The sequence below is a fragment of the Adiantum capillus-veneris genome, chromosome 16 (assembly GCF_014529385.1).
Source record: "Adiantum capillus-veneris isolate H3 chromosome 16, ASM1452938v2, whole genome shotgun sequence".
Taxonomy (NCBI): domain Eukaryota; kingdom Viridiplantae; phylum Streptophyta; class Polypodiopsida; order Polypodiales; family Pteridaceae; genus Adiantum; species Adiantum capillus-veneris.
The window spans coordinates 73773623-73789902 of NC_140946.1; the positions used below are offsets into that span (position 1 = coordinate 73773623).

At 45.5% G+C, this 16280-nt stretch overlaps 1 protein-coding gene across 5 annotated transcripts in view; it reads right to left on the reverse strand.

Moving 5' to 3' along the window:
* The window catches only part of LOC147439280 (cilia- and flagella-associated protein 65-like), a 66520-nt gene that overhangs the window by 11334 nt on the left and 38906 nt on the right, over positions 1 to 16280 (reverse strand). The window lies entirely within an intron of this gene.

Below are 16280 nucleotides of genomic sequence, written 5' to 3' on the forward strand. Positions count from 1 at the left end.
GGTTCAGTTTTAGGAGCCCCGGACAAAGTTCTGGCTCTTTGACACCTTGGTGGCTTCAGCATTGCTCTATGGAACCGAGATATGGGGACCTTCACTGGATCACCACGGGAGGCCAGGTCGCTCAGACGGATGGGGGAACATGGAGAAACCTCTCGTCTCTATGATCTCGCGGCTCATTAGAGCCAAGGCATCAGTACCACGGGCCATTATCCGAGCAAAGCTAGCGGCCCCCCCACTTGTGGTGGAGGCGCTCACCAGATAAGTCTCCTTCATAAACCGCACATGGGCACTTCCTAGAGACAGATATGCTCGCATAGCACTTGAATCCTCTCGACAGCTAGCCATACAAGGAGATACAACATGTTGGTATGGAGAGATGACATCATGGTTTCAGGCACATGGGTTCAGCATAGACAGGCTGCCACCATTCCAGTACTCATTGGATGCACCATCTCTCACTCTTACACAGTCAGAGATCACCAAGCTCATCCGCCAAGACCTGACCCAGCTAGACACCAGGAGGACATGGATACAACCAGCACAGGAATTGGGCACGAAGATGGCTTTCTACAGAGACCACCTCCTCCAGCTTACGGAAGATGGTTTAGTGGCGAGACCCAGATACATGGATACCCACTTGTCTAATGGGATACGGTGTGCTATTGGCCAGTTACGCACATCTTCTCACCAGTTGCGGATTGAGACTGGGAGATACAACGGAGTACCAGCAGAGGACAGGACATGCCCCTTGTGTAACATGGAAGCTGAGACAGAGCTACACTATACATGCCGCTGCCCCGTCTACTACGAGATACGAGGCCGCTTCCATTGCTTGTTCAGAGAGGGTTTTGCATCACTCTCAAGAGTCATGGGATACAAAGATCAGAGATGCCTGGGTTTGTTCTTGCTCGAGCTACGCAAACACAGAGATAGCCTGATGAATGGCGAGGCTAGCCAGTCTCAAAGACGGATCACAGACTTCTTCAAAGCAGACACGGGACAGCCGCAAGAGCCACTCCCACAGCAGAGCTCCCCCCCCTCTCACACCAAAGGCACACTGATTGACCGAGCGATTGAACTGGGGAAATCCAGGCGCCCGCGACTGCGAAGAACTACACAGCATTGACGAAGGCTACGACAGAAAATTCGGAGCACGCTGGCCAGGCATACACGACGCCCGGTCAGACTACTAACCATGGAGGAAATTGATGAGATTCGCCAACGACCGATGCTAGATCTCTTGTGATTCAGCTATCCCAACAAGCCGCCCATTATTCTGCTTAGTTTTTTGCTTGACTCACATCGACCAACTTAGGACCCCATAGTATATATCTTTGTTTTGTATTGTTGTTAGGTTATTTTGTTACTCTGACTTTGTATCAGATCCACCACTTTGTAACTTTCGGGTCTCATAGGTCATTATGGCCTTTTGAAGACGTTAATATAACATTTCATTTCATTTCATTTTCTCTCTTCCTAGCGCCCCCTCTTCCTGCTGGCTTGATAAGAGCACCCCCTCCCCCATTTCTCAGTGTTGGTAGTGCTCCTACCCCCCCCAATTGTGAGTATGCTCTACGCATTGGAGCCCTCCATGGAAGCTTGAGAGCAACCCCTTGCGACATATGTGGTGGCCTTGTGCTCCCATTGTCTAGAACAAGGGTTCTCATAGCCATAGCCAGCTTTTGGTAAAGTTTCATCATGAGAAGTTGTAGCAGGCACTCTCTTCCTAGAGTGTGGTGGCTGTAAATTCTCTGTTTTCAGCCCCTAATCATCTCTTTTAGGGTGAATTTCAGCAAAACACACATAGAATCTAGTTCTTCTCTACCTACACTACGCGTACACAAAGTTCGGTGCGATTCCATCGCGAAAAAGGTCTCTATTTCGGCATTGGAAGGTGCTCAGGTAACATTTTCAGGTTATGTGCAGAAAATTACAGCAAGCATGTGTGCGTGCATTTTGCGTGTTTCTCCCTTGTTTTTGTTGCAAGAATGATTATGCATAAAGGGACACAATTAGCGGAAGGTAGACTCTCATTTTTGAGAGCTTCCGTTGAGTTTTGTGGAAGATAAACTCTTGTTTTCGAGAGCTTCCCAAAATCTCATAGCAGAGGGAAAATCCTCTCAGTATTCAGAAAGTAGCTTTCGCACTCTCTCAGTCAGAAGCAGAAAAGAAAGAATAGAGAATGGGCTATTGCCCCGTTCCTATGCTTGTAAAGATTCTCCCTTAGTAATAAAGATAATCTCTTTATGGGGGGGGAACCAGCCCATCTTCTAGTCCCCAATGAAGTGTCAAGCTTTCTCTCTCTCTCTCAGATTCTCTTGAGTATTTGAAATACAATTAAGAGTCTGTTTACGCTTCCGTATTTTTGTGATAGTGGTATCAGAGCAAGGTCATCTCTCTCTTTCTTAAGGGATTGACGACTCTTGGAAATGGGAGGACGCAAGATAGAGTTCTCTATCCTTCAACAGCAGGTGGCAGAGTTGCAAAAAGCTCTCTCCCATCCAGAAGTCCAAAAGATTCTCCATACCCTTGAGAAAGGGAAGGAGAAAGTGCAGATGGGGTCGGGAGAAATCCCGCAGAACCCAAAGACGCAAAAGATCCTTTGATTGGAACCTCCCGCATGCACGAGAGACAGAGGAAACCTCCAAAACGTCATGTGCAATTTAATCCAAAGGTTCAAGAGCAGGATCCTCCTGAATCTCCTCAGTTTTCTTTCATGAAGGATCTGGATGGCATAGTCGCTCCAAAGGACATGTTTCTTGACGATCCATCGCATCAGGAAGTGCATTCAAGGGAAAGGACTCCTGTCCACAAGGAGTCTAAGCATAGAAGAAGGAGCACCATAAGAGGAAGCACCACAAGGAGAAAATATTCAAGTCAGGTGACAAAGATGTAAAATTCGACACCTACAATGGACGGAGTGATAATGACAAAGCTTTGGCTTTCATCCGCCAATTTGAAGTTGCATTTGCAGAAGGGAACTTTAAAGAAAGATCTAAGCTTCGCCATGTCAGCATGTACCTGAAAGGCACCGCCAGCAGTTGGTGGTTAACCCCGATCCTAGAAAACGCAAACCCCAATATTGGACTGCCTTCAAGGAGTTCTACGCACAGTTCCTTCCTCCAGGCTATGAGGAAGAGGTAAAGAAAGAATGGGATCGACTCTCACAATCAGAGATTGAAACTGTTCCACGCTATGTGGATAGGTTTTGGGATGTTCTCTTGAAAGTCACTCCATTCAAGAAGATTGAAGATTCGGAGAAGATGCGCAAGTTTGAAGCAGGATTGCATGAAGCCTTGCAAAAGGCTATGAAGCTTTATCCTCGAGGCAACTTGCACATACTTATGGAATCAGCTCACATAGCTGATGGAATACCTGACAAGGGTACTCCCAGGAAGATGGAGCAAAGCACCTACCATGCCGAGCACAAGGCTTTCCATGAACAATCTACCTCTACTTCTTCTCAAGAGAAGAAAAGAACCGCCTCCGATGCAGAAGCAAAGCCAAATCAGCCCAAGAAAGGGAAATATCTCTCTCTTGCTGAATTGAGAACCTACATCAGCGAAGGAAGATGCTTCAAGTGTAGACAAAGTGGACATATGAAGGGTGATTGCCCTACCAAAACCCCGCAACCACCTTCTTCCAATGCAGTCCCAGATGTTCAAAGGGAAACAACCAAGGATCGAAAAGAAAGAGCTCTTCTCAAAGCATGGGGTAGCATCAACAACCAACGGGCTCTCATTCTGTTTGATCCTAGCAATACATACAATTTTATCTCTACAAAGCTAGCCGATGACCTGAATTTACAGCCCAATTGTTTTGGAGTTTCTATTCAAGCACAATCTGCTTTTAAAGGCCAGAACTCCAGTTCTACTCCAATCATTGGAAAGCTGAATTTGAAGGTCCACAACTACAAAGATCAAGAGTCTTTCTTACTAGCTTCTCTTGAAGGGTGTGATGTCATCTTGAGAATGCCTTGGCACTACAAGATGCATCCCATTCCTGACTATGTTCAAAAAACTTTATCCTTTGATCATAAAGGAAAGGAATATCTTGTACTTGCGGATGCAGGTGATTGGCGTATCCCCATCGCCAATCACATTATAATCAAGAAAGTAATGAAAAAGAGTGTTTCAGCCTACTTAATTTTTGCAAGAGAGAGAGATGTGTCTGTTTCACAACTTTCTTCCTCTTTAGAGAAAAAAAGAATTAAGTTATTAGAAAGTTTTAAAATTGTTTTGCAAATGAACTTCCAAATGAACTCCCACCCTCTCGACCTAAGGATCATACAATTGATTTGATCCCAGCAAGTTCTCCTCCAAATCAGCTTCCTTATCGAGTTAGTCTAATGCAGCAAGAGGAAATCCTCCAACAGGTTAACGAACTTTTGGAGAAGGGCTTAATAAGGCCTACTACTTCTCCATATTGTTCACTTGTCTTGCTAGTACAGAAAAAGGATGGCACATTCCGTATGTGCATTCTTGATTGTGATCTTTAAACAAGATCACAATCAAGAATCGATTCCCAATCCCTCAGATTGATGACATTCTTGACAAGTTACAAGGAGCAAGTGTCTTTAGTCGTATAGACTTGAAGAGCGGGTATCATCAAATCCGCATAGCTCCTAAGGATGTGCATAAGACTTCATTTAGAACAACCTTCAGGTTGTATGAATTCTTAGTGATGCCTTTTGGATTCACTAATGCACCAACCACATTCAACAGAATGATGGATAGAATCTTTCACTCATATAGAAGATTTACAGGCGTTTTCTTCGATGACATCTTAATCTTCTTAGAGACGGAAGACGAACACTATTAAGCATCTCGCATTAGTGTTTGAAGAATTACGCAAACACAAATTATTTGTGAATGCTAAGAACAGTGAGTTCTTTTTAAAAGAAATTCACTACTTGGGCCATATAGTATCTCACAACCAGGTGAGAATGGACCCTGATAAGATTCAAGCAGTTGTAGAATGGCCTACGCCAACTACAATACATGACATACGAAGTTTTCTCGGCCTCTGTTCCTATTATCGACGTTTCATTCGAGCCTTTGCCGCCATAGCGGGTCCTCTCCATGATTTGACAAAGAAGCGGATTCCATTCCATTGGGGGATTGGACAAAAACAAGCTTTTGAAAAACTTAAGTATCTACTTAGTCATGGACCTGTTCTCACAGTCCCTGACCTTCGCAAACCTTTCGAGGTATACTGTGATGCATCTGGAGATTGTGTAGAAGCAGTTTTGAACCAAGAGGGTCACGCCATAGCCTACGAAAGTCGGCGCCTTAAAGATGCAGAGTTGCATGCTTCCATTTATGAGAAAGAGCTAATGGCAGTAATTCATGCTCTTTCCATTTGGAAACATTATCTGTTAGGAGCTGATTTTATAATCAAAACAGATCATCAGAGCCTTCGCTACATTTTCACACAGAGAAAGTTATCAGAAAAGCAGATGAGATGGGCCAACTTTCTTTAAATGTTCCATTTTCAGATTTTATATATTTCTGGAACAAAGAATGCAGTTGCAGATGCTCTCTCCAGGCGTCCAAAGATCAATGCAGTGACAACTATCTATCATGAGGAACTAGAATCTCTCAGTGAGATGTATCCTCAAGATACAGACTTTTCTACAATTTGGGCAGATCTTCATGCTGGTCAATCAAGGCCACCTTATTCCATTCAGGATAATACACTATATCGTCAACAAGCAATATGCATAGCTCATCCCTTACGACAGAAAGTGATGGATGAAGCACACAATTCTCCTTATGCAGGGCATCGGGGAATTTCTGCTACCACTAGTGCTCTCGACAGATATTTCTTTTCGCCAACACTCCGTGCGGACATTGAAAGATATGTACGCGAGTGTTTAGTCTGCCAAAAAGTGAAATACGACGGACATAAAGTTTATGGCAAGCTTCAGCCAGTCCTTGGGTCTAACACGCCATAGGAAAGTATTGCCATGGATTTTATTACGGATCTTCCTAGATCCAAGAATGGAAATGATGCAATCTACACTATAGTAGACAAATTCACTAAGCAAGCACATTTCCTTCCAGTTAAGAAGACGATCAAAGCTGATCAAGTGGCTAAAATATTTCTAGCTCAAATTTTTAAACATCATGGATTGCCAAAGACTATTGTCAATAATAGAGATCCTCGCATGACTAGCCTATTTTGGCAAGCATTGTTCGAGAACTTGGGAACTAAGCTTGATTTTTCATCAGCATATCATCCTCAATCAGATAGTCAAAGCGAAATCGCCAATGCCACTGTTTTAGACCTCCTCAAGTGCTATGTTTCGGAAAGACGATCCGAATGGAAACAATACTTACCGTTATTTGAGTTTGCGTATAATAATACCATACATTCCTCAACTGGGAAAACTCCCTTCGAAATTATTTATGAGAAGCCACTCTTGCTTCCGATCATCGTTACCAAAGAAAACATCTTTGCTGCAAATGAATTTGTGCGAAATATTGGCACTGCCTACCAACAAGTAAAGCAAGCAATCCTTCGTACTCAAGAGCAACAGAAGAGAAAAGCAGACAAGCACACAAGGAATTTCAATCTTGAAAAAGGACAATATGTCCTGCTTCAGTTTGAGAAAGCTAGATTGAAAAAGCGGGTCGGAAAAGGGAAAGTTGTTAAACTTACCCATAGATTTTACGGCCCTTTCAAGATTACAGATAAAGTCAATGACGTGACTTTTAGATTGGATTTGCCTTCTCATTGGCGCATCCATAATGCTTTTCATGTAAGTCTCCTCCGACCATATGTTGGACCTCCTCCAGTGGCGCCAGTACAAGAAGATCCTTCAAAAGTCGAAGAGACTGAGAAAATCCTTCAACCTGAACAGATAATACACCACTCTGAGAGACAACTAAAGTCCGAGAGCCTACACCAAAAGTATTGAGTTAAGTTCAAGAATTACACCCCTTTAGATGCAAAGTGGATGACTGACTCTGATCTCAAGGACTATCCAGACATCTTGCACAGTTATGTTGACGCTCTACAATTGAGGTCAACTGTTTAGAACCAAGAGGGATGTAACTATGTCAGACTTTGTAAATAATTAATTTATTTACGAGAAAATAATTATCTAATTAGTTGTGCCAGAGCAGCGTCGGTACGGCATTGTGCTGGAGAGCAGCTAACATTTCATTAGTAGCATCTGTGTGTGCAGTTGTGAGTTAATTTGCACATTTCATTAATAGCCTAGGGACTTTTAAATGTGAAAGTTGAATGGTTTTACAGTTATTAAGTAAGTGTGCCACTTGGCACACTTACCAATACAAAACTAGCTCTCTCACTCTCTCTCTCACCTAGCGCCCCCTCTTCCTGCTGGCTTGATAAGAGCACCCCCTCCCCCATTTCTCGGTGTTGGTAGTGCTACTACCCCCCCTATTGTGAGTATGCTCTACGCATTGGAGCCCTCCATGAGTTTGAGGATTCAACCACTTCTAGAGAGGATTATACATGGGACACGGACAGGTTTTGTCAAGAAGAGTAGTATCCTTGACAACATCTTTACTTTTTGGGAGGCATCTGCCATCACGTGCCTTCCTGGTGAGGATCTGGTGATACTTCTTCTCGATTTTGAGAAGGCCTACGATAGAGTTGACTGGGACTTTTTGGAGGGCACTCTACGCAAGATGGGCTTCTCAGATGCCTTGATATGAGGTGTGTCAGCTCTTTACAGACGAGCACACAGTCAGGTACTTTTGTCAAGTGGTAGAGGTGATCGTGCTCACACGTTCGGTCAGACACGGCTGCCCTCTTGCCCCCTTCCTCTTTCTGTTTGATGCTGAGGCGATGAGCAGGTTTTTGGTTTCACAATAGGTTGGTCTACGTGGCTTAGCGCTCCCTATTCAGGGAGATGAGCTACAGGATGCTGAGTTTGCAGACGACTCAGCCTTGTACTTGGAGGGCCAAGAGGCCAACCTTCACAGGTGTGAGCACGCTCTTAAGACCAACTAGAGAAAGACAGTGGCTTTCTCGGTTGATAGGGCTCCCGGAGGCGACATCACCTCGGCAGGCATGGCTGGCTTCTTACTATTCAAGCTTCCCCCACGCTTTGTTCCCTACTTTCAGAGTTTGCTCACATCTGGATGTACCTCTTTTCCCACTTGGGACGAGATTCTCCCTTCCCTCAGATAAATCGAGGGGCACTCTGCATTTCGAGCCAGAGGTGCTGTTGATGCAGAAGGAGCTTTGATAGCTCAAGGAGGCAACAAGAAAGGTAAAGGTAAGAAGAAGAAGAACAAGGACATCGAATGTTACCACTGCCACAAGAAAGGGCACAAAGAAGCGAGACGAGGGCAACATGGAGAAACAGACAGCCTCGACTGCAGTTGTAGCCTCTCACGAGACGGCGGGGACTGCTCTTGTCGCGACGACGGACCACGCTCTTGCTACATCACAGTCAGGTACTTGGATTGTTGACAGTGGAGCCACCACTCCCCAACACTCTTGATTTAGCTCTCTCAGGGAGACTCATGGGCAGATCGTCACTATGGGTGACAACCACGAGATTCTAGTGTCTGGCACTCCGTTCTACCCTAGACCCGAAGTTCAGTTCAGTTCAGTGGAGGCGCTTTACGTTCCGGACATGACCTTCAACCTCCACTCTGTGTCCAGTTTGGACTTTCAGGGAGTTGACATACACTTTGGGAGTGGCACAGTGACCATTTCTAATTCTACGACGGGTACTATCCTTGCACGCGGTGAGCGCGATGGTTCCCTATACCGCCTCACTGCACTTCTATCTCGGACCACGGAGTCTTCTTCTCTATGGCATGCACGATTTCAACATCTATGCTGTCAGCAACTTCAGCAAGCTGCTAGGACCACTATGGTGGAGTGTTTACAGTGATACGCTCCTCATCAGGCGTATGCGAGGCTTGCCAGATGGGCAAGCAACTCAGGCTTTGCAATGCCGATCCACCTTAAGGCACCCTTTTCAGCATCACTCTTCTTTGGATTGTTGTTTCTTTCTTCTTACCCTTCTGCTTCTTGTTGTTCTCGTTATTGGAAAAGCTGGCCTTGGAGCCTCGCTTCTTTCCCATATTGAACCGCTCCTCTTGGTCCAACACCATTGGAACAATCTCGTCCCAAGAAATTGTATTAAGCTTGCCACTCATAATAAACAAAAAATAGAAATCGGTACACCAAGGAGGTAACTGGGCCAAAAGCTGGATGGCCATGTCCTCTAACCAATCTCCTCACTCTTCGTTGATGGGTGGTTCTCCACCATCGGGTGCTACCTCGGGTCATACTGTCACAAAGTGATGACGTGGCTGCCCGCTTTGCAGGAAACCCTAACCCTAAAATCAGAAACCCTAATTTTGCTGAAACCCTAACCCTAAAATCAGAAACCCTAATTTTGTTGAAACCCTAACCCTGAAATGCTGACTAGCTGGCTGCAGCATAAAACGCGGGAAGGCTGCCACGTGGAAAGCAGTACGGAATTCCGTGATTTGCGGCGCATATTGCGGCAGATTTGGACAGCTTTTGGGAATTCTGTGATTTGCGGCGCATATTGCGGCAGATTTGGACAGCTTTTGGGCCTTGCTTTCCTACGCAAATTGCAAGAGAGAAAAACACCCAGCTTTTGCTTTATTTTATTAAAGCCTAAGAGAGAGAAAGCCTCTTTGTTTTATTTCTATTAAGAGAGAGAGAGAGAGAGAGAGAGAGAGAGAGAGAGTCTTCTGCTTTATTTTCAAGAAGCTTTTGATTTTCAGCTTTTGAAGCTTTTGGGGCTCTGCTTTTGGCATCCCTTGTACTCTTTAAATAAGTGGGTAGGCCACTCATAACTTAGAGCATCTGGACGCAGAGTCTGAGTATGAGCGCCTGCCCGCACTCTTGTACTTTTAACTCAGATTAAAAAAAAAAAGAAATACCGAAAGGGGCGCCAGTCTTTGGGGCCAATATCTCTAGGCACGGAACTCCGCCAGGCCTGTGTTGAATCAATTGTGAATTGTGAACTGTTTTGAAGTGGTTATTTGGTGCTGTCGTGGTAGATTCTTGACTTGGAGTGTCCAAGTCTGTTACAATGGTATCAAAGCACGGCTGATTTCTCTTCTACGGGAAATCCGATCCCAATTTTTTTTCCGTGGCACCTATGGCTTCAGGCAAGGATCAGTCGACTCCCTCTGCATCCGGAGATGCAGGAAGGGATCACAACGAAGATTCAGGCAAGGAGTATGGCCCGCCCCGGCCTACTCAGGCAGAGCGTCGAGAGATGGAGAGTCATCAATTGATCGGCAATGCAACAAAGATGATGCTCAATTTTGCAAAGGACCCAAAATTTGCAAAATATATGAGCGAGACTTCTTTCCAGGAGGTGCACGCGCAGTGACAGAAAACCACAACACCCCCCCCCAAAACCTGCTCTCAAGAAACCTTCCGCTCACAAGAAACCACAACACCCCCCCCCTAAAACCTGCTCTCAAGAAACCTTCTGCTCACAAGAAATATACAGAGAAGGAATTAGAAGAGGTGGTTGATGCACGAATTGCTCAGCTTTTTGACGCGCAGAACAAAGCTAAAAAGCACGGCAAAAAGCAAAAGAAAGGCACTGACTTCCCGGGTTATTTGGGTCGGCAATCGACATTTGAAAAGGCAAAGAAACAGAAGAAGCGTGTTCGATTTGAAGGAGTACCTAGTTCTTCTTCTTCTTCTTCTTCTGACAGTTCTTCTAGCTCATCTGACTTGAGCGAAGAAGACCGAAAAGGTAAAAAGCGAAGCAAGAAGCAACGCTTCGGAAAGGGCAAGAAAAAGGCAAAGAAGTCTAAATCTCGCCCCGTGAATGACAGTTCTACAGAGGACTCGTCTACAGACAGTTCAGACTCTGATGACAGCAACTTTTATGCAAAGAAGAAGAATTTTTATAAAGCCAACCAATATGTGCCCACGATTTAGGAAAAGGAAAGTCGTGGCGAATCTTGGCAGATGCGGGCAAAAAAAAGCCAGACTTGAGGTCCGGACTGCAGCGCGTTGAGGAGAGAGAAGAAGAAGAAGAAGAAGAGAATCCAAGAGACCTTAGAGATCTAGCCAACGAGGAGAGTTGAACTCAAGACCTGTTATGAAAGAGAGAGAGAGAGAGAGAGAGAGAGAGAGAGAGAGAGAGAGAGAGAGAGAGAGAGAGAGGAGGAGGAGGAAGGGGGGGGAGATGCGAGGGCGGCCAATGGGGGACTATGGGCAAGCAGGTAAAACCTTTTTTCTCAGTCCGTGGATCCGTTCAGATGGTAACAGTGACTGGATGTCGGGTTGGATACGTGAGTTGCACTCGAGGCGTTCATGTAGTAGATGTTGTGAGTTCAAATCCCTCATCCACCTTTTACTAGAGATGATAGAGAGCGCAGAGCAATCCTAGCATTGGAACTTGAGGATGGGATTGGAGGAGGTATCACACGAAGTAATGAATATAATAAAAGTTGAACCAGTATGACTTTCTGGAAGACAAAAGCAAGAAAGTCCGAGAGTTTAAGGAAGGTGGACAGTCAATTAAATTTGACACTTCTTCGGGATATAGAGATGCTTTTAAGGCTTTGACATCGCTTTCGCGGGAGGACGCTACTCAGAGCACTCTAAGATTCGGAGAGCTGCCTCTTACTTTAAGGGGAATGCTCGAACTTGGTGGTCCACACTTCTATTAAGCAAGACTGCGCGAGTAAATGGCTGAAATTTAAGAGGCTTTTTATTTCTTCTTGGCTGACTCGAGAGTATGAACGCGATATACGAACTGCTTGGAACCATCTTCCGATGACCAAGAAAGATACAGAGGACGCTTATTGCGAGAGATTCTGGAGCTCTTTTCTACCCACCTCTTCATTCAAGAAGATCTCGTTCAAAGAACAAATTGAGCGGTTTACCTTGGGTCTATCTACAGAGATCCGAGACCACTCCTTGGAACAGAAGTCAGCTTCCATTCAAGAGTTGATGAGTCATGCGAAACGAGGTTTTGCCATTCACTCTGGCAATCTGACCTACCCCACCAATGAGATCATGACACAAAGAGCCGAACAGACTTCAACAAATGAAAGTAGAAAGAGAAAGAGCAACCCAAAAAAGAAGAATGCACGACCCAAGCTTACTCCTCAGGAGCGGGCTCGCTTCATCAGGGAAGGGAAGTGCTTTGGATGCGGGGAAACAGGACATATCTCCGCGAAGTGCCCTAAAAAGGCACTGAATGAACAGGATGAAGAAGGGACAGAAAGTTCTAAAGCAACTGAGAGACGTGGCAGAAAAGGCAGATAAAAAGCAGAACTGGTACCACATTGCGTGGGACCCGAACCGAATTAAATAAAGGAAAGTACAAACTTTGCCGTTTTTAGGGCAAAGCGATAGATCAGGAAGCTCTTTTGAAGGAGCCAAGGCCAACTTCTTTTGAATTGACGGCTCGAATTGAAATTATGCCCGATAGGCTGAGGCCACGGGTGGAGGTAGTTCGAGTGGCACCCGGACGAGATGTTGCCATTACACCGAGCATTGGCAAACTTCGTTTGCAATGACAGGGGCGTTTAGGGCACGAGGAGTTTTATGTAATTGCCTTGGAAGGTTGTGACGTTCTACTCGAAATCCCTTGGTACCATAAGAACAACGCAGTGGTTGACTATCCGGCCGAGAAAGCCACTTTGACAAATGAAGGGCTCAGAGATTGTACTTGATGAACTTCAATTTCTTTACTCACTTTTTGGGAGAGAACTGAACGATGGATGAAGGTCGAAGATGTTTTGACTTGAACAAAAGAACGCCAAGATTTTCTCCACACTCATGCCGATTACTTTTCAGAGGGCCTGCCAAGCGAGTTGTCGCCAGTTCGTCCTGAGGATCATTCCATTGATGGAAGCACACCATCGAACCGGCCACCTTACTGTGTGAGCCGAGCACAGAACGAAGAGATTATGAACCAAGTGAAAGACCTCTTGGAAAAGGGTCTTGTCCAGCCTAGTACTTCACCATATTGCTCTCCAGTGTTGTTGGTTTTGAAGAAAGACGGATCTTGGAGAATGTGCATCGATTATAGAGCTCTCAACAAAATCACCATCAAGAACAGATTTCTGATTCCTAGGATCGATGATATACTCGACAGATTACAGGGATCCTCGTGCTTTAGCAAGATTGATTTAAAGAGTGGATATCATCAAATCCGAATCGCACCGAGAGATGTCTACAAGACAACCTTTCGGACGACTTTTGAATTATTTGAGTTTTTGGTGATGCCTTTTAGCTTAACCAATGCTCCTGCGACATTTAACCGGATGATGGACAAGATTTTTCGAGAGTACAGACTATTTGTTGGCACTTTCTCTGACGATATCATTGTTTTCTCCAAAAATGAGGCAGAACATAGAGATCATCTGCTTCAGGTCTTTCAGGCATTACGAGATCACAAGTTAGTGATTAATGCAAAGAAAAGTGAATTTTTCCTACCAGAGATACACTTTTTGGGACACATTGTGTCAACAACAGGAGTGCAGATGGATCCGGCCAAGATAGAGACTATTCGTGATTGGCTCGATTTGAAGAATGTCCATGAAGTTAGAAGCTTCTTGGGATTGTGTTCGTACTACAGGCGGTTCTTTAGAAAGTTTGCAGAGGTTGCTTCCCCTTCGCATATCTTGACACAGGAACGAGTCCCTTTCTCGTGGGGACCCACAGAGGTGACTACCTTTCAGACTTTGAAAGAAAAATTGACTACGGGACCAATTTTGACTTTGCCGGACTTGCAGAAGTCATTTGAAGTATATTGTGATACTTGTGGTCGTAGTCTGGATGTGGTCTTAATGCAAGAAGGCCAATGTCATTGCCTACGAGAGCCGATTGTTCTCAAGGCCCGAATTGACACCACAGATTTGTGAGAAAGAGCTTTTGGCGGCTAGCCATGCTCTTATTCAGTGGCGACATTACCTTCTCGGAGCCGATTTTACGGTTTTCACAGATGATGGGAGTTTACGCTACTTCTTGTCACGGAAGTAGCTATCGGAAAAAGCAGATGCGGTGGGCAAAACGGTTTTCACAGATGATGGGAGTTTATGCTACTTCTTGTCACAGAAGCAGCTATCGGAAAAAGCAGATGCGGTGGTTAAAACTTCTTGTCGGTTTACTTCTGGATTGTCCATGTGCAGGGACAGAAGAAATTATTGGCAACTACTTTGTCCCGAAAGCCGTTGGTTCTGGCTATTTCCGCGATACATCATAGGAACTTCGAGGACATGGTCGGTGTCACCAGCGTGTGACTACTATCTATCCTTTTTGTTGATTTCTTTCTTATTATCTATTTACTTTCACTTTTTGGAAACACCCCTCGGGAAATCTAACTGCCCTGCATTGCATAGCTAGTGTGGAACTGTCCAGAGGGAGTCCAGGCCTGAGGGCAAGAGAGCACTAAGGTTGGACAAGGACTATGGTTAGCCAAGTGGGGTCATTGACTAGCCAAAGTGGAATCCTTTGCTACAGAGGCTACATTTCAGTTTTGGATGTGGCCACAGTGTACAAAGAGGGTCGGATGACCTAGAAAGATATAATGGCAGCATCTCCTAAAATTTAGGGAACTGCTATTTTGGGACCTGAAAATGTCTTCGCGTCATTACGTGCAGTTTGACATGGGGATCATTTTGTTACTCTGTGGCCAAGTCAACAGAGGCTGCAGGTGAGATATTTTTAGACCCGAGGGTCTAAAGCGGGAAAATGCACAAATGAGTGACACTTGGCACTCTGAGGCCAGTTTACTACTTATAGAGAAGGCAAAAACGTGATTTATAGCTGGGAGGCTCATTTTGCAAGTCTCTGTCACAGGTTAAGAGCTATGGAGTGCTTGCTTTCCCTCTTATGCACAGTGCGGTGCCAGGAGTGATGCCCTGCACGCTACGCACTGCCCTCTCTCTCCCCTTTGGCAGTATGTTATGCCCCTCTAGTGGGCTCTTCATTTGACCAATGTACAGTTGTGTGGGTTCATGCGCGATTGCCGAGGCAAGAGCCTCTTGCACAGGTACTGGATTAGCTAGCGGCTAATCCCCCCGCAGGTACAGGTGAATTCGGAGAGGTTTCACGCCAGAAATCTCGTCCGATTCAAAGGGCAAGTAGCCCTACAGGTGCGGGAGCTCGAGGACTTGCTAGGGATGCGACCGGCACGCGAAACGGAGCCCGAAACAGTGAATTACAGCCTGCTGTGTATTTTTGCAGGTTTAGGGTTTTGGCCCTAAACGGACCCTAATACCCCCAGGAGGTTCGGGGACGCAAGGGGACCGCTGTACAGGCGATCTGGAGCATTTTCAGGGCTGAAAACAGAGAATTCAGCGTGCTGCAGATTCTCGCCAGGTTTTGCAAAGTGCCCGTATGCGTCGGGAAAGTCGGTCAATGCGTGGGAATACTGACCGTGAAGGGTTCTAGTACAGTTATGCTGCCGAAATCGGGCTGGAACAGTGGAAATTCAGCCGAGTTTGTGCGGGGCAGCTTGTAGGGAACCACAGCATTTATTCCCTCTTTTGAACAATAAAGAAATACCGAAAGGGGCGCCTAAGTTAGGGGCCAATCTGGTGTCCGTCTACTCATACAGGTGCAATCTAGCAGCCTGTATCCCTCTCCCCTTTGTTGTGTCTTGAAAGTACAGGTAAAATAGACGACTAATAATGGGTGAAAGCTAAATCAAGGTTTAAAGTAAAGTCTACCGCCCTTTTTGGATTGAACAGGCCGGTTTCATGGTTCCATCGACGGGATTAAATCACTTTTTCCCATAGAAGTGAGCCTTGGTCAGTTTTGGGCTTGAAGACACAGGGGATCATAGACCAGACACAGGGAATTGCAATTATGGCTGACAGACCAGATGATGTGACTGAAGAGGTTTCCTCTTCACAGGGTCAACAGACACATGAAGTGGGTGAGTCCTCAAGACCACCACAGACTGATGATGATATATTCAGGACCCAGTTGGCTACTGCTGTGGCTATGTTCACACAAGTAATGCAGAACCCAAGGTTTTTAGCCTTTCTGCAACCTCCTGTTCCGTCTCAGCAAGTTGGGTCACTGGATCATATTCAAAAGCCTGTTAAGGCTCGAGCACAGGTGATTCATACCGCACAGTCAATGGAAACACCTGTACACTTGACGGAGAACATGCAGTCTCCACAACCTGTGCCTAAGGTGCAAGAACAGGTGGCTGAGATGCCAGTTTTTCAAGCTGTACCAGTTCAGCCCGCCACCTTTCAACAGCCTATAGCTGGTTCTAATGGGCAGGGAAGCAACTTACAGGCTATGCAACAGGTCTTCCC